Source organism: Callospermophilus lateralis, chromosome 1 (assembly GCF_048772815.1).
Source record: "Callospermophilus lateralis isolate mCalLat2 chromosome 1, mCalLat2.hap1, whole genome shotgun sequence".
In the NCBI taxonomy this organism is placed as follows: Eukaryota; Metazoa; Chordata; class Mammalia; order Rodentia; family Sciuridae; genus Callospermophilus; species Callospermophilus lateralis.
In genome coordinates, this window is record NC_135305.1 from 87,494,426 (window position 1) to 87,514,282 (window position 19,857).

Here is a 19,857-nt window from a genome sequence, read left to right on the forward strand (position 1 = left end):
AATTTACACATCAATAAAAAGAAAATAAAAATAGAAAAAATGGATAAAGAAATTAAAGTGTAAAGAATTGCATAAAAATATTCAACCTCTTCAATAATTAGGAAAATGAGAATAAGGCTAAAGAATTGGCAAAATGACAAAAAGGTTAACAATACCAACTATGGATAAGGATGCAGAACCATCGGTCTCTCGTGCATTGTAGATGGGATTGTCACGTAGTCCAACCACTTTAAAATAATTTGAATGGATTACTGGGTGATAACTATAGTCAAATGGGACATGGTTGGAGGAAGTAGGTCACTGGGGCTGTGCCATCAAGAATTGTATATTTTATCCCTGGCACACCTCTCCCCGCCCCCTCTCTCTCTTTATTGGATGCCATGAGCTGAGCAGCCCTCCTCTGCCACACCCTGCCACCATGATGTTCTGCCTTACCTCAGGTCCAGAGCAATGGAGTCTGCCTATCATGAACTCAATCTCTGAAACCATGATCCCCAAATAAACTTTTTCCTTTTCTAAGTTGTTCTTGGTGAGTCCTTTGGTCATAGCAACAAAAAAACTTACTGATACATGTCAAAACATTAAAAATTGTTAGAAATAAAGCTAATCAGGGAAAAATCACGTTAAACTAGTCATTGACTAGTCTCAATATATGAATAGAGTGGCCATGAAAATGAAATTGAAAAGGTAGCTGTCCAAGTTGTGAACCTAAAGGTCTAAAATGGCTCCCACATTGTTTCAAGGGAGTCTGAAATGCTATGTGTTGAGATATGAGATATGACACTAAGGTATGACTGCAGAATACTATGGAAGATTGGGAATGGGAACTGTAGGTTAAGCTTCCTGAGGCCATAGTATTATAGGAAAGATAATTAGATAAAGAGATGAACTTAAGATTTTACTATGTGTAGTAGTCGTACAACCTGCCTTCAATTTACCGATAATCCCTTTATTAAGCTCTTGTCACTTGGCTTATTTGAATGTTCTTTCATTACTCATTTTGATACAGGCTTAGATACTTGGAAATTAAGAAATGTTGTAAACACATGAGGGAAAATTTCAATTCAAAATGTAAACCCAAGGAAACAGAATAAATGAACTTGTAAAAGGAAAAAATGAACATTAATGATACAGAAAAGAAATGTACATTAAAAAGATTAAAAAATAAATAAAAACCTAGTTCTTTAGAGATTGAAAAAATGTTGGTCATATTGCTCGAGTAAAGAGGAAAGAAACAAACAATATTAGAAATACAGAAAGGAGATGGATATCATGTGCATTAAATATATCATCTGACAATTTGACAACCTTTATGTGAATAAAGGTTAAATTTAGAAAAAATTTAAATTTTAAATTTAGAAAAAAAGGACAAATCATCATAATTGGCTTGAAAATAATTAGAACACTCTAAAATCCTCAAAAATGTAAAACACTGATGAAAATCTATTTCCCAAAGGCCCCATACCTGGTTCTATTGACATGTCAAGGGAAGGAAAACACCTACCTATCTCTTTCCGTTGTTTCAAAAAATAAAACAAGAAAATACCCAGCTCCCTGTGTGGGTCTGCTCCACCCTTGACTGAATAATTTTAAATTTATCTAATCTAAAATACATAAAAACATAAAGAAAAAAATGATAGAAATAAAGCTAACCAGGGCAAATTTACATTAATCTCCTCATCGGATAATCTTAACATATTTATGTACAGTGTCCGCCATGATGAAACTGGAGAGGGCAGCCATCCCCCGTGTGAACCTCAGGGTTCAAAAGGCCTCCAAGTTGCTTCCTCCGTTTTTCTGGGATGCCACAGGTTGAGGTATGTTCTTTTCAGAATTTTTTGTTGGGGGAGTTTGTGGACACTGAGAGCAGAACCTTATTGCTAGTGAGAACATTATGGAGGTGGGGGCTGAGAAGCAAGGGAAGTTCAGAGACATAAAATAGATTTGCTTTGAAATTTTTCCTGTCAGTGTACACCTAGAATCTGCATAGCCAGCTGGCTTCCCCATTTGTATGATAACCTTTCACACCTACTTTGATGGTCGTTTCCAGGTTTTCTAACAGACCCAGATATACTCTTGTGCTTGTCTAGGTGCTTCTGAACAGCAGGTAGAATGTTCTCAACTGTCTTGCTTAGAATCATTTGGGTCATAGAATTAAACTTTACAGTTGTTTCCTCTTCATAAGTCAGTGTCAAACAATGACACCACATTTCCTTTGGCCTTGTGTTGTGTAGGTAATAGTCTTGTAAAATGAAATATTAAAAAAAAATTTTCAGATGTGAATGCACACTATTGTTTTATGAAAATACATACTGCAGGTTTACATGCATCACGTGAATACAGATCTTGGAGATTTTTTCAGACTTGAAGAATGCCATTTCTCTTTATTTCAAACAAGATCTCTGTTTACCTGAAGCCTCAAACCTATAGTGAAAACATGTCTCTTATCCCCATTAATGAAACTGGTCTAAAGGCATCAGAAGTTGCTAAGGGTGCCACAAATCCTGAAGCAGAATAAATTATTTTATCACATATCATTTTATAAAAGAATGTATTAGCAGCTTTAAATTCAGGTAAAGAGACAGTTCTGCAGCCTGCCTCACTGGTTGTCTGTGTTACCCCTGAAGTCACTGCCTAGCCATTAAGATTACAGAAGGCCTGAATACAAGTCCTAACACTACCATGTACACTGTCTGAGAGCTATTGGGTGAGGCACTGGACATCTCTGAGCTTCAGTTCTCCATATGTAGAAAGTTGAGATAATTTCCATCCCAAACATTGATTAAATAAGATAACTCCTGTGAAATCCAGGGCTGGCAAAGCGTAAGGTAGTCATTACTATTCAGAGTCTGATTGGGAGGGCTCATGTGGCCCTTCATGGAAGGAAGAGAGGTGCACGAGGCTGGTTTGAGATAACAATTCAGGTCATGGGTGATTCTGTCCTCAGCACAGTGTCCATCATGCAGACTGTCCCTTAGCCCAAACCTTAGACCTCTGCCTAAGTCTCAAGAAGAGCTATATAATAAAGAACGAGTTGACACCAGAAAACCAGTTCTAATAAGAACTTGAAGATACTGTGAGCAGAAGCCAGCACTCTGGGGCAGCCCACATTTGTAAGGGTGGCACAGACAAAGGGCACAGTCCAAATGTGGGCCTTTTGCTCACACGAGACATGGAGGTGGTGATGTTCTCTGGGAGACCTGGAGACAGCAAATTTCAGGAGCTCTGGGTCCTACCTGCAGCAGATACCATGCAGAGACCAGGTCAGGAGGAAGTAAGAGTGACAGATGCCTGGACTGGCCAGAGGAGTCATCCCTAGAGTCAATGTGGAGGTCTGTGAGACAGGGCCAACATCCCACTAACCCACCAGGCTGGTGTGGCTGTGTGAATCCAAGCTGTCTTTCCCTTCTACCTTCTAGATTTCAAGTTCTAGTTTTCTCTAGAGGGTTGGCCACTTATTTCCCTCCTTTCTAGATAGTCTTTATCTGTCTCTCATTTCTGTTATTCTTAGACTGTGATTGGCTGCCTGTCATGTATTTGGATTTATTAGTAGTAAATAGTAATGGCGGGGAGTAGTACACAGACGGTAGCATATGTCTACAGAATGTTCAGACCTTTCACATCTTCTCTCTCCCCCCATTCCTCAGATTTCTCTCTTAATATCTCTTTCCAAATATCCTTATTTTCTCTGTAATGGTCCCCTCTTCCTAGAGGTCTTACTCACGTGTATTTTATCACCCACTCCTTCCTTCTACCATGATGGCTTGGCAGTCCCAAGGGAGGCAATGTCACATCTGAAGAGTCAGGCTAGCATGTCACTGCTCTCCTATTCTTGACTGAGTCAGTCTTGAAAATATTTCTAGCTCTTTATTTTTAAAATTATGTTTCTTGAAGTGCTTTTCAAATTTTTTTCATTTTTAATTAAATTGGTCTGAGTTAAATGTGGAGGATATTTTAAATTTTTTAAATTCTTTTTAGATATATATATATGACAGTCCAGTATATTTCAACGTATTATACACACATGGAGTATGACTTCCCATTCTTGTGGTTGTACATGATGTGTCAGTTCACTGGTCGTATATTCATATATGAACACAGGAAAGTTATGTCTGATTCATTCTACTTACCCTCTTTACTATTCTCCTCCCCCACCTTCTCTTCATTCCCCTTTGACCAATCTAATGAACTTCTGTTCTTCCCTCTCCACCCACATGATTATGTGTTAGCATCCACATATCATAGAGAACATTTGGCCTTTGGTTTTCTGGGATTGGTTTATTTAATTTATCATGATAGTCTCCAGTTCTGTCCATTTACTGGCAAATGCCATAATTTCATTCTTCTTTATGGCTGAATAATATTCTTATTGTGTATATCTACCACAATGGATTTTCTTTATCCATTCATTTGTTGAAGGGCACCTAGGTTGGTTCCATAGCTTAGCTATTGTGAATTGAGCTGCTATAAACATCGATGGGTCCACATCACTATATATGTTGAGGAGTTAGATAAGTGGGCCAAATGGTGGTTCCATTCCAAGTTTTCTGAGGAATCTCTGTACTGCTTTCCATAGTGGTTGCAACAATTTGCAGTCCCACCAGCAATGTATGAGAGTACCTTTTCCTGCACATTCTCCCCAACATTTATTGCCACTTCTATTCTTGATAATTGCCATTCTGACTAGAGTGAGATGAAATCTTGGAGTAGTTTTAATTTGCATTTCTCTAATTGCTAGAGATGTTGAACATTTTAATAATAAATGGCGATTTGATCATTGGTGAGATTTGATGTATATATAATAACCCAAAGCAATGTTTTATAAAACTGAGAATACTCCTTGTTTTCAAAACCAGAATGAGGTTAGGTACACATATTTATAAATTAGCAGCTTTTTATTAACAATTAATAAAATAACACATGAATAAAGAATAAAAGAAAGTAGCAAGTAGAAGAAAGGGGATGGAAAGAGAGAGAGAGAGAGAGAGAGAGAGAGAGAGAGAGAGAGAGAAAGAGGAAGAGGAAGAGGAAGAGGAAGAGGAAGAGGAAGGGGAAGGAAGCTCTTCCAAACTCTTCAGTTCAAGAGTATGCTAAATTTCTAGCCAGGCACAGTGGTGTGCACCTGTAATCCCAGCGGTTTGAGAGGCTGAGGCAGGAGGATCATGAGTTCAAAGCCAGCCTCAGCAATGGTGAGGTGCTAAAGCACCTCAGTGAGACCTGTTTTTAAATCAAATACAAAATAGGGCTGGGGGTGTGGCTCAGCATTTGAGTGCCCCTGAATTTGTTACCCCCCCTTCCCCCCCCCAAAAAAAAGTGTGCTAAGTTTCTCATCACAGTTTTCCATTAATGTTGATCCACACTTTCTGGTTTCATTTTGACAATATATAGACAAGCAACATCTTTACACTATGGGATTTTAGTTTTCTCTTTAAAAGCATTGACAGTCTCCTAGATGACACACATGCTAGCTCAGTGACATGACATTTTTCTTTCTCTAAGAACTTACAGCGATAAATCATGAATGGGATATTTATTGCTTTCTCTTTTGCTTAAACGTCTCATTCTCATTCCCAAGGATACATTGTTCTGCCAACTTCAGGTAAAAGGAATACAGTAGTAACAGACATGTCTTTGTAAGACAGCTTTCTAATATAATTTATCCCCTTGAAGCTAGTTATTGCCTTTACATTATCTATAGATGATTGTCTTTATCATCTGACCCTAAACAGACTCTTTGCTTTTGAGCTTCCAAAGATAGAAAAATTAGAAAACATGCCATCGATTTAGAGAAGAATTGTAAAATCAAGAGCATCACAAGAATCCTGGGGGAAAAGTTAAAGACGTGGAGTGTGTCGTCTGAAGACTCTGAGGTTGGGATGAGCTCTGGTGGCAGGCTAGTGGTACATAAGGTGACATGGGGCATTCCTTCTCTGAGCCACTCCCTCACAGTGGCCTTAGGTAGAAGTGATACCTCCCCTCTTCCTGCTCAGTCATCCCAGGCCCTTGAGGAAGGAGGCCAGTCATCTCCTCTAGACCTTGTGGATGCAGCTGGTCATCAGTGACCCTCTTCTTCATCAGGTCCCTCATGATAGATTCAAGGAGACAGACAGACAGACACACGTTTCCTCACCTCCACAGCTGGGTGTGGTTCTTTCTGAGCCCTCCTCCTCGCCTCCAGATTCTTGCCAGTCCTCCCCGCAGCCATGGGCTTCTGTTTGCTTTGCTTTGTCTTTATTTTAAAATACAGGTCTTTTCCGTTTTATTTCCCCACCTTATAAAGCCACTTTGACTACCTCTTTGCCATGTCTGAAATAAAGCTTTGCATCTGGGCTCTGGTGCAGCCTTTCACATCCTGCTTTCTGTCTCCTGTGCAGCTGAAGTTTTCAGCTCGTCCACTGACCACCCTCCTCACCATCACCACTGCAGAGGCACGGGCATGTGTGTGGGTTTTCCTGCCACAGAATCTGTTGTGTAAACCCAGTGCAAATCCACTTCCTCTTTCCAATCTTCCCTGATTCCCCCATCATCCTCACTATTGCCAACATAGGTAGCTCTACCACATAGGTCACTGCGTGGGGGTCCTTTCTCTTCCCCTACCCCACCCTGTGCCTGTCCACCTCTTCCATTAGACTGAGCTCCCTCAGGGTACATTCTCTTTCTTTTTCTCTCCTTCTGTTAACCGCAACATCGAGCTTCAGGGTCTGGCACAGAGATGATTTGCTTAATAAATTCTGGTTGGAATGCACATGACTGGGAACTTGCTGGTTAATAGTAAAGGGATGAATTTGTGACTTATATCCCCAGGCAGAAGAGTCTGGAAAATGCCCTCCAATGTCTTCCTTCCTGCTCTTAATATTAAGGCCTCTCCTTCAGTCTGTGCCTTCACCCCTAATCTGATGGCTGTCCCAGGAATTTTCGCAGGAGACAGCTAAGTGCCATGCCCCAAAGCCAAGACCTCAAAAGAATCGCCTGGAACAAATGTCAGCTCCCCTGGGCTGCGTGGCTGCAGGAGATGGTTGAATGTTGAACCCTTCCTCAACTCGGAAATGAAGAGACTCATAGCTGCTTGTCAGGGCTGTTGAGAAGGTGAGATGAGACACTGTAACCTACATAGAAGTAGCAGCTTAATTGTGGGTGAGGCACTGTTCTAAGTGCTTTGCATACTATCTTATTAATAACAACCACAATACCATTTTAGTCACTTGGCAGATGAAGAAACTGAGGCACAGAGACACTAGATGACTTTGCAGCTTGCTCTCAGGTATAAGCAGCAGAGCTGAATTTCACTTCCCAAGTTTGCATTCTGAATCACTCCTTTATTTTATTTTATTTTTATTAATATTATGTTTCGCTGACAAAGTGTAATGATATATTTATGGGGTACAATAAATTATTAGACCAAGATAATTAGCATATCCATCACCTCACCTATTACCCATCAGTTTCGATGGTGACACATTTCAAATTTAATCTCAGCAATTTTGAAATATACAATGTTATTATTAACAATGATTAACAATGCAACAGAACCACAAAATGTTGAATAGGTCTCAGAAACTTCTTTCACCTTTCCAAAACCTCCCAGAGTTTGAAAATATTATCTTCTATATTCCTTCCTCAAAACACCATAAATTTGAACCCCTTAAGGTGAACTAGTATTATTACTACTATTCTATAGCTTTCCTTCTCCTTCATGCTAACATTTTCTGTCTTCTCAAGGTGTCTTGAAATCCCTACAGAAGGTATATAGTGCAACCAGGAGTAAGTCATGAACAATTGCCAAGGGTCACACATAGAAAAATAATTGTGAAAATCCTACTTGATGAGTATGATGTTGTAACAGAGAGCATTGATGAAGAAAAGGCATTTAGGTTTTTTTTTCCCTTCCATCCTGAAAACTAAGGATGTTTATCTATTTACTTGTTTGTTCATTTATAGGCAAATCAGGCGTTATGGCTCAAATCTGTGGTATTTAATTTAGAAGTCTGAAGGGTGATGCCACATAATAATCAAGTCTTTTAAAGCAAATTTCCCATTGTCAGACAACCAAATTAACTGGCATAAATGTATGACAAATTGTGAAACAGTTGATTAAACCAGTTGCCAAATAGAACTCCATTCAGATAATAACACAGTGTTCAACACATTTTAGAGCAGATTACATGAAAAGTCTTTATTTTAGCAAAATCAAAGACTGAGATTGTTATCCTATTTTATTTCTCAAGGATAATGTAATTATAATAATTCAACAATTGTTGGTGTGAACAATTTCTGGGAAGTGCATTATTAGGAAGTGCATTAATTTTTGACAGCAAATGATGTGATTATATTGCAACAGAAGAGGTTAGAGGTTCTCCACCCGCATTCCCTCCCATATCCTTCCCTTATTTCCTCTTCTCTCCTTTCTCCTCTGCAGATGATCAGCACAAAAGCTGTCTGTAAGGTTGTAAGACAAAGGCAGAGCTAGATCCCAGGACTATCATCTTTCTGGCTCTTATTCATCCTTTAGCAATAAATTTCCCCTTATTTTCTTGATATTCTGCATGGCTCATAAGTCCTTAGAAATATATTCCAGTTGTGATACCAGGGAGTTGGGGGGCAGACTGGGGCTGGCTGGCATTGCTTATTCCAAAGGGCAGAGGTGAGCACAAGGGAAGAGAAGGAAACAGGATTTCTCCTTGGACTGTCCTTCAGTGACCTGCCCCTTGCTGTGATGTGGCTGACCCATTGCTGTCCCCTGATGGCTGTGTTGCTATCCCCTGAAGAGCATGTCCCTGCTACATGAGTGGCCATTATAGAGACCTTCACTCAATCTGCCCTGGGTCAACTCAAGCTAGGCAGCACTTTAGAAATAATGGCAACAGTTCCCCCCAATGCTTGTCTTACTGCATTTGCCAGAACATTCAGAAATGTTGAATAATAATGGGAAAATTAACATTCTCCTTTTATTCTTTCTTTCATGGCATTCATGGAACACGTGCTGCCTCTTTACAGACCTGGACTAATGATGGAAACTGCGACTCAATCTCAGAATTCTTTCTGCTGGACGTGGATGCTGTTAATACATCAGGCTTCAACCAGTGCTAGCCACACCAGGACCACCAACTTATAAGAATGAACCCTTTGTAATTTATGCTATTGAGAATTCTGCCATACGTAAACTTGCATGAAAAGGGTTCTCTGATTATTTACACTTAGGAATTTATTTATTTTTACTTTTTAAAATGGATGCATGTCTCCATCAGTTCCCAAGGTTGTTACATCATTATTGTTTGTTTTTATTTTTTGCTCATACAGTCATGATTACCATGGACTTATTAATTTGAAAAATGTGAAATAAATCTTATTTCTAGCTAAATTATAAACCCATGTTTTATATACTTCCATATTTGTTAATAAGTAATTTAGAATCTTTCATACCTATGTGAGCAGGTAATATTTACCTTTATTTTTTAAATCATGATTAGTATCAAAGTATTGCAACTTACATCATATGAGGAATTTCTCTCTCTTACTATACTCTAGAATTTGAAATCATTTAAAATTTCTCTATTTTTGATAGTCCATAGTCTTGTTTTTGAATTCATCTGGACTGAGTAATTCTCGAAATACATTTTCAGTTTTGTCCATGCTTGTTGGTATATTCCAATTCTCTTTCTCTGGTTTAATTAGATTTGGAAATTTACATTTTCCTAGGAAATTACCTAATTTTATATAAATTTTCAAATTTGATCTTGCAGAGTTATAACTAGTGTTTGTGTATAATTGTATTAAAGTAGATTAAAATGGGGACCAGGCCCAAAGAAATCCCTGAGCAAGACCAAGCCTAGTGGGCCTCCTAGCAACCTTGGCCTTGCTTGATATGCAAACATAGGGAATCTAAACAAGTTGTTTGTCATCAATGCCATATTACAGAAAATACTTAAGTTCAATCAATTAGAAGCAGTCAACAAACTTACAGATATCTGAGGACTTTCCCAGGGGATCAGTAACAACAGAGGCAATTGTGTAACTGTCACCAATTAAGTGATTTCCTTCCCTGTTTGTCCCACTTACTTTCTCTCAGTGGAACTGCCAAAAAACTTCTAGTTTGGAATTGTCTGATTCATGAATCAATTGCTTAAATACACTTTTAAAAATCTGATTGTGCCTAAATTTACTTTTTAACCATGGTTACATATTCTCTTGTCTATATACTACATCCTAATTTTAAATATTGTAGACCTATGTTTATTCTTTCTCATCATTTTTACTCACACTAAAAATGTTTATTTCATTTGTCTTTGCAAAGAAACAATTGTCCTATTAATTTTCTGACTTCAGTGTTGATTTAATTTTCCACCTTTTTTGTTGTTGTTATTCTCAACCTATTTTCTATATTTAGTTTGTTTGCTTTCATTTGTGTAATTCAATAAAAGCATTTAGGACTTGGTACAGATCTTCGGCTATACTTTTAAATTCTCCTAAGACTTGCTCCCACTGTCTTCAATTCCCAAATTATCTTTTGTTTTAATTTTACTTCCTCTTTGATACACATTATTTATGAAAATTTTTTAAAACTTCCAAATAATTCTTTTCTGTTTTATCATGTTTTGCATAGTGGTCAAAGTAAGTATCTCATTTTTTTATTATGTATATTTGTAAATCATGTGTGTGTGTGTGTGTGTGTGTTTAATGTTAAAGGAAACTGGAAAGGAAGTTATATCTGTTGCTGGTACAAAATTTGATATATATATCTACTTATTTATAAAATGGAAATTTTTTTTTCTTGGTTGATACTAGAAATATACACTTTTTTATAAAAAAATTCAAGTACTATTGAAAGGCATACTATATAAAGATGCATACATTTCAAATTACGATTTTTTTTTCACGATGAAAAACATATTTGGGACATCTTTAAATTTCAATATTTAAAATCTATAACCATCACATAGCACTCTATTATGTGGATATGCCATGGTTTTATTCAGCATTCTCCGAACCATTCGTTTATTCAACAATCAGTAAGAAGCTTTTGAGCATCAGGCTTTGTGCTCAGCATTGATGATACAAGAATACAATGATACACTCACTCCTTTTCATTACAAAAATAATACTGCAGTCAATGTCTTATTATGTATATCTTAGTGCAGTTATCTAATTATTGGATTATTTGCTTCAGATAACTTCCCAGAAGTAAAACCTCCTTCTCAATTTTGTCTAACTACTACTCACTGCCCACCCCATCCCCATCCCAGTGCTGGGGTTTGAACCCAGGGCTTCACTCATGCCTGCCAGCAAGTATTCTGCCACTGAGCACTGAGCCACAGTCCCTAGTCCTTCACTTCTTTTTTTTTTTATTTCTCACATACATGATCCTAGTGGAATGCATTACAATCATAATTATCCATTCACAGCACAATTTTTCGTAACTCTGTATATAAAGTGTCTTCATGCCAAATACAGCAATCAGGGACCCAGTTCCATGGGGGACAGAAGTAGGAAGGAAAACAGTTTACTTCACTTTGTGGACTCCAGATGATCAGACAAACCATGTGCCTCCGTCTTTTTTTTTTTTTTTTACATACATGACAATAGTGGAATGTATTACACTTATTTTATCCATTTACAGCACAAGTTTTCATAACTCTGTATATGAAGTATATTCATGCCAAATTATGCCATTATACATGTACTCTCTTTTTTTGTATTACAATTCTTAATACACATATATATCACAATTTTTCATATCTCTGTTTGTATATAAGGTATGCTGACAAACTTCAAATCTTCTTACATATATTTTGTATAATGATGACCATCACATTCCCCTATCCTTGCTATTCCCCTTACCCTTCCCTTTCCCTCCCACCCCTCTTCTCTATCTAGAAATAATCATCTTCCCAAGCTCCACCTTCCTGGTTTGCGTCTTCCATTCCCATGCTAGCTCATTGTTCAAGATGAACTCCTAGATCTCCAGCAGCCACAGCCAGGAAAGCGGGAAGAGCGCAAGCTCTGGAGCTCACACAAAGGGCGCCTGGGTAAATGGACTCCACCCAAGTCCAACGCAGCACTTTGACTTCCATCTCATTGGACAGAACTCAGTCACATGTCCACACCTAGCTTCAAGGAAGGATTCAAGGCCTGGCAATAAAACATGGTGAGAGCGGCTTCTGAACCTGCAGCTAATGCTCAGCCACACTCACCAGCAAAATGCATAAGTAATCTTAACACTTGCCACTATAAAGAAATAGTAGCTCATTATTGTGTTAAATGCATAGTTGAATATTTTTTCGCTTAATATATTTTTTGTACAGATGCTCCTAAACTTAAGTTTTTTCAACTTTACAATGGTGTGAAAGAGATACACATTCAATAGAAGCTGTGCTTCATACTTTTAATTTTTATCTGGTGTTATGTAGTACCATCCCCTCTATGCTGGGCAGCACCAAGAGCGGCAACTCCTGGTCACTCGGCCATTGAGAGGGGAAACAGCCTGCACACAGCAGTGTGCTGTGTTGCTAAACTGTGAGGTCCCACAGGTTGAGACAGATTTGATGAACTTTTGTTTGGTTGGTTGGTTTTGGTACCGGTATTGAATTAAGGGGCACTCGACCCCTGAGCCAGGGTCTTACTGAGTTGCTTAGTGCTTCGTTGCTGCTGAGGCTGGCTTTGAACTCGCTGTCCTCCTGTGGCAGCCTCCCAAGCCGCTGGGATTACACGCGTGCACCAATGCACCCAGCTCCATGCACTTTTGACTTTATATATTTTCATTTTACAAAGGGGTTATCAGGACGTAGCTTAGTTGTAAGCTGAGGAATATCATACTTGTTGCTCCCCTAAGTATTAACTCCAATATTACAAGACACTCTATTGAGTTGCGTTTTATTAGGAAATAAAAAGTATTAAACCTTTATCTAACACTTGGTTGTTTAGCTTTTAATTACTTCTTTGATATTTGCTACTAAAGAAAATGTTTCCTTTTTATGGTCAAATAGTTTTTTTTTCTAAGGGATTTTTAGATTCTGTATAATTTTAGAAAGGTCTTAGCTACATCTAGCTTATAAAAATAGATTTTATTATATATTTAATTAAGAGATTTTTAAAAAATTACCACCAAAAGTTATGTTTGTAGAAAATGTATTTTTTGGTTTCAATTTTTCTTCCATATTTCAATTATTTTTTCTTTTTAGAGGTTCACATCATTATACTACTGTCATGCTTGTCCCTTATCAGTATTACAAGGCCCCTTTTATTCAAACTTTGCCCTACATTCCATTTTGTCTTATACTAACATAGGAACCTGCTTTTTGTGTCATTGTTTATCCTCAGTGTATTACTTTAAAATTTTTGTCACCTTTTTTTTGTGTATTGTAAATATTAGCCAAGAAAACTTTTAGTCACAAGCCAGAGAGTAGAACCAACCATAGCTTGAACAAAGAAGTACTAATTTTCTTCTTTCTATTCAGTTTTTTTTCCACCACATTTTAAGATTTCTAGAAGCTGAGGTCTCCTTCTCTCATAAGGAAATCCATTCTCACTGTGCTGCTTTGTTTTTCCATGTTGATGGCATGGGTATTGCAGCTCTAGGAAACAACTCCTTTTAAGTAAGGAAGAAAGAGTGGGGTGGCACAAGCTGTGGCATTCCCTTTTATCTGAGTAGCAGAAAGTCCCTCAGATAACCTCTACTTCCATCTCATTGGCTAGAACTGTACCACATGACCACCCTAGCTTCCAGAAAGGATAGAAAGTATTTATCTGTTCTAGATACCTAATAGAGGATGAAGAACAAGGCATTGGAAATACATGGGTGATGAAAAACTCTTATCTGCTGTAATATGTCTATTGAAAATCACTTACTATGATTTTTTAACCCAATCTGAAATGTGTTTTCAATTTATTATAATAAATATATTTGCTTTTAATCCCTTCACCATGTGTCTTTTTTAATATATATATATTTTAGTATCTCAATGAAGGATATATTCTTTGCTTTTTCTTCTCTCCTTTTTTTTATTCTACTAGTAGTTAACTTAATATTTGTTTAAAAATTCTTAACCTGCAGGCTATGGATCTAGTTCAAGGGCTAGAATGTTGCCCAGTATGTGTGAGGACCTGCAATAGAACCCCAGAACAAAAAAAGAGGGGGGCGGGGAGAGAAAGAAATAAGGAAGGAAAGAAAGAAATTAAAATTGTTAACCTGTTTTTCATAAGATATCTTTTGTACACCATAATTTAAGTGAAGTGGCTATTAATTCCTCTTTTATTATGCTTACTTGCACTTCTATTACCTGATCTGTATTAATATTTGAAATTTAGATCCAAAATATTATATTCTGCATTATGCAGTTCAGTGTTTTTTTTAGCATATTATCAGAATTATGCAGCCATCACCACAGTCTATTTTGGAACATTCTTGTGACCCTAAAATGAAATACATAATTATGCATTGTATTAGTAGTTCTTTCTCACATCTTTTCTCTTTTGAGGATAATATTTGATAATTTCATTATTTTATGAATAATAGACTTTTGAGTGTTTTAAGATTTCCTGGTTGAATTGGTTGTAGTATTATGACCTTTACTGGCAAGAGATCAAATACAGCAATATATAATAAAAACAAACAAACAAATAGAAGTTGCTTAAACAAAATAGCAATTTATTTTATTTTAGGTAACAAGACACCCAGAGGCATGACAAGCACCATTACTATGCCACTTTCATATTATTATTCCCAGTTAGTCAACTTTTCATCAAAAATGATGGTGACAAAATATCTGAGAAAATCAAGTTATAAGGAGAGAGGATTTATTTTGTCTCACAGTTTCAGAGGTTTCAGTCCATGATTGCTTGGCCCCATTGCTTTTGACCTGTGGTGAGGCAGAACACCATGGTAGATGCTTGCAGCAGAGAAACCCTGCTCACCTCGTGGTAGCTTGGAAACAAGGAGAGAGGAAGGAGCCAGTCCAATAACCCCTGCAAGTGTACCCACTGGTGATGACCTAACTTCTTTCACTATGCCATCTCCTGAGGGTTCTACTACTTCCTGATAGCACCAGGGTTGGCAACCAAGCCTTTGAAATAAGGGTCTTCAGGGAACATTTAGGTTCCAAACCATAACACCTAGGCTTTCTTTGTGCCATCTGCAAGTATGGTGTTTTTATTCTTTCTACTGAGGGGCAGGAGGAAAAAGATGTCTGTATATTGAAAGCAACAAACAGCACATTTCTGCTCACCCCTAAATGCCCAGACCCCCAGGTCACAAGATTTCTGACTTTTGGATCACACATTGATGAACTTCATAAAAGTGGGGATTTATCAGTAAATTAGAAAGGGGAAATGAATTCTGGATAGACAAAGTCTTACCACATTCTCTTTCTTAGGATCCGTTGGTGTAAGTATATCTCTAACTTTTTGCTGTGACTAGAGTACCTGACAAGAACAACCTAGAGGAGGAAAAGTTTATTTTGTCCTCCTTGTGGTTTCAGAACTTGGGTCCAAGGTCAGACAGTTCCATTGCTCTGTCCCTGAAGTGAGGCAGAACAGCATGGGTGGTTGAAGGGTGTGGCAGAGGGAAGCTGCCACACCATAGACTTTCCCACTCGGGACTCCTGTCAGCAGAGAAGGGGAGAGCAAGCGTGGGGAGCCGGGGTGGGATACATAATCCCCAAGGGCACACCTCACAGTGCCCTGCTTCTTCCGTCCACACCCGATCTGCCCAGAGTTATCACCAGTACAGTAATACTTTGTTATTATTAAAGTTATTAATCCATCAAATGTACTAATCCATTCATGAGGCTAGGTTTCCCATAATCTAATCATTTCAGCTTTGAAGATTCCTGCATTAACACCTGAGCTTTCTGGGGGGACATCTCACATCCAAACCATAACAATGAACACCTTTTTTGAGCTTTTATAAAATTATGTGATGTTTTTCTTCTTTTTTCACTTTTTAAAATCAGTCTGTTATAGTTGTACGTAATGGTGGGATTTGTGGCTATATATTCATACATACACACAATATAACAATATAATTTGGCCAACAACACTCCCTAGCTCTTTCCCGCTTATTCCCCTTCTCCTACCCCATCCCCATCCCTTTCCTCTATTCTACTGCTCCCTCTGGTTCCCATGGAATTCATACCTTTCTTTTACTTTTTCTTGTCTAGCTTCCACATATTAGAGAAAACATATGACCCTTGTGCTTCTGAGTTTGACTTATTTTGCTTAACATAATGTTCTCAAGTTTCATCCATTTTCCTGTAAATTACTTAATTTCATTTTTATTTATGGCTGAATAAAACTCCATTGTGTGTGTGTGTGTGCGTGTGTGTGTGTGTATCATATATTATTTATCTATTCCTCCACTGTTGGACACCCAGGCTGGTTCCATAGTTTGCCTATTGTGAATTGTGCTGCTATAAACATGGGTATGTATGTATCCCTGTAGTATGATGACTTTAATTCTTTAGAATAAATACTGAGGAGTGGTATAGCTGGGTCATATGGTGGTTCCTTATGATGAACCTTTTGAGGAACCTCCATACTGATTTCCATAGTAATTGTACTAATTTACAATCCCATCAACTATATAACAGTGTTTTTTTCCTCCACATCCTCGATAGAATTTATTATGTAATAATTAATATTTTTAAAATATATAGTTTTAATTTGAATATGTCTGAAACTTTATTTCAATTATTTTCATATAATAAAAGCCCAAATTTGCCTTAGATCATAGACTTTCCCACTCAAATTTAAAAAAAAAATATTGGGATGCATTTCACATACTTTAGAATTCATTCATTTAAAGTATACAGATCTAATGGTTTTTAGCATATCCGTGGACTTGTGCATCAATCACAACAATTTATGATTCCAAGAGAAAATTTCATTCATACTGAGTCCCTCCCCATCTACCCTTTTTCTTAGTCCCTGACAATCACTAATCTACTCTCTTTCTCTGTGAAGTTGCCTGTTCTAGACATTTCATGCAATTTGGAACCACAGAATATGTGGTCTTTAGTTACTGATTTCTTCCCCCTCCATGATGTATTCAAGGTTCCTTGGCACTGTATCATGTATCAGTGCTTCATTACTTTTGGTTGCTGAATAGTTGGTATGGACATTTTGTTTATTCATTCCATGCCAGTGTCATACTTTTTATGGACATGTGCAAATTCTGTTTGAATTTTTTCATTCTACCTAGGAATGGAATTGTTGTGTTATAAAATAACTCTATGTTTAACTTTTTGGATAATTGACAGTTTTTCAAAGTGGCTGCTTCACTTTATATTCTTGCCAGTATAATTTCCAATTGTTCTACATCTTTGTCAATGCTTTTTATTTTTATTTTTAATATTATTATTATAACCATCCTGGTGGGTGTGAGATGTTTTTTTTTCTTATTTTGATTCACATTTCTCTGATGAATAATAATTTGAAACATAGTTTTAGGTGTTACTCAGCCATTTGTGTCTCACTTCCGGGAAATTTCTTTTCAGATCTTTGTCCACTTATTTTTGATTGGGATATTTATCTTTTTATTGTTGAATCATAGGAGTTTTGTCAGATAGTTTAGTCAGAGTGATATAAAAGCTGAGTCTTGCATCTATTTTTCCATTTTCTTTGTCTAGAATTGGTTTTGAAGGCCTTATATTGAATAGAGTCTACTTCATTGGGTAAACTAGATGTTTTTCAACTCATTGTCTGTCAGGAACCAGTGAGTGGATTGTCCTTTCTCTCTCTCTGTCCATTCTCAGGTGATCACATTGCCATCCCAGGTCTCAGCTGGAAGTCAGGATGCAGTGCTCAGTTCTCCTTCTATTTCTTATCTCCACCCAGTGTTTCTCTTAGATATTGACAGCTATATTCCATCCTTTTCCTTGGGCTGTTGAACTTCCATCACATAAGGTACTTGAGTAATTCCTCTCACACGTTATTCCTAAAATTCTTATTTCTGTCTCTGATGTAAAAGTTTTGTTTGGAGAACATTTCCCAGAATGCGCTACACCATCATCTACCTTCCCTCAGCTCCTTTTCTGCATCTTGCTTTTTTTTTTTTTTATGGAATTTTCAGTCCTCACAAATATGCAGAAAGACTGGGAGAGGGAAGAAGTCAGGACATCATCCTCCATCCTCCTTCAAGAATACTTCCAGAAGATGATTGACAGCTCATCCTTTCACACATTCAGGCTCACATATCTGGGGCAAGGAACAGATTGTTGGAAGTGGCACAAGCATTTTTTTTTTCTTCTTCTTCTCCACTCATGGTCTCTGTTTTACTGTCTCACCTATTAAAATCTGTGTCAATTCCTTTCTGATATATATAGATAGATAGATAGATGTGCTGAAACTCAGCCAGAATCCTCTACTATGACCTATGGAGTTATTAATGGTCATTATTGGTTTTGGTAGGCTTATGCCAATGATGGATGATAACTATTTTCAATAGTATTCTTCTCATAGTACATGCCCACTAATTCTAGACACTAAGATATACCTACTTTTCAGGCCAAGCCTTGTTGCTGTTATGAATTTTCTTCTAAGCTGGACTTGGAGCTGCGAACCAGATTTGCATTGAAAGTTCTGTATTAGATAGAATATTACATCTATGGCATGGCTGCCACTTCTGAATACATTGAGCAATTTCATTTAATAATCATTTTGTTTTCCCCTATGTGTCAATTTTACCTGAGAGGAGGTTAGGCTCACTGGGAAGTGAATTCATTGTCTTAAATCATTAAAGTTCCAGTTAGTGCTTTGCAGCTATGATTAATTAAATTATACTCAAGTTTCCTTAAAGTGAAATTCCCTATATCCCTAGCAGAATTTGAGGCATATACTGAGTTGACATAGGCATGAATACATCCAAACCTGAGACATTCTTGAGGCTCATCTCATCTGTTTTTTTATTTCCTCCCACCTTGACTCAATGAAGGTATCTTGTGAGTGGTGCATGATAAAATTAGCTTTTGTAGTTTGCATTTGTGTATGTTAATATAACAATCTTATCTGGTAATAATACCAAAAAAGGAAGTGACAGACAGTAAAAGGGAGGAAGTATTCTTGATTTTAATTAAAATGCTACCATAAGGCATGATCATTGAGTGATTGCATTACAAAACAGCCACTTGCTCTTCCATAGTTAAGTGTGATTTGAGGCATCCATTAGAAGCCTCTATTCTCAGGGGTTTATATCTTGGCCAAAATAGTCCCTCCAGGCTGAATCTTGGCAGACATCTCAGCCTAATTACAGTCATTTTCTTTTTTGGATTAAGAAAATGGAATTATTACAGTTCTTTGAGCGCACCCCACCCCATATTTTCAAAAGTTTGTGTTTATAATCATATAAATTGTGGGCTCTTGAACCTTCAAATAAAAGGGGAACTTACCAAGCACCAAGGATTTCTTCAGTGCCTGGGAGCTCCTTGATTCAGGACCTCTGTAAAAGAGTCAGCCTTGCTCAAGAAGTTCCAAGGAGTCAAGGTGGTCACTGAATCAACAGTGAGGTTTGTAAGCATGCTGTGATGGCCAGTGCTGTGGGTCTTACTGCCTTCAGTAAGTAGGTGACAAGTTTCAGGGCCACAGCCTTCTTCACATTCCTTTCTATACTTTTAGCTGTCCTTTAAATTGTCCTAGTATATATCCATCTTCCCATTCCCTCATTCATCTCTGCCCATCAACAGAGGTGGACAAAATCTAGGGGAGTTCAAGGTGATTGAATGGGTATCTGCCACAATAGTAGAGCTCCTGAGCCAGCGGCTCCCCACAGGTGCTTTCCAGGTTGTCCTCTCGGAGTCCTCTGCATAGGTTCCAGGCCTTGCCAGCCTCCAGAGAGCCCTGAAAGTGTCCCATTTGCTCCCCCAAGCTATC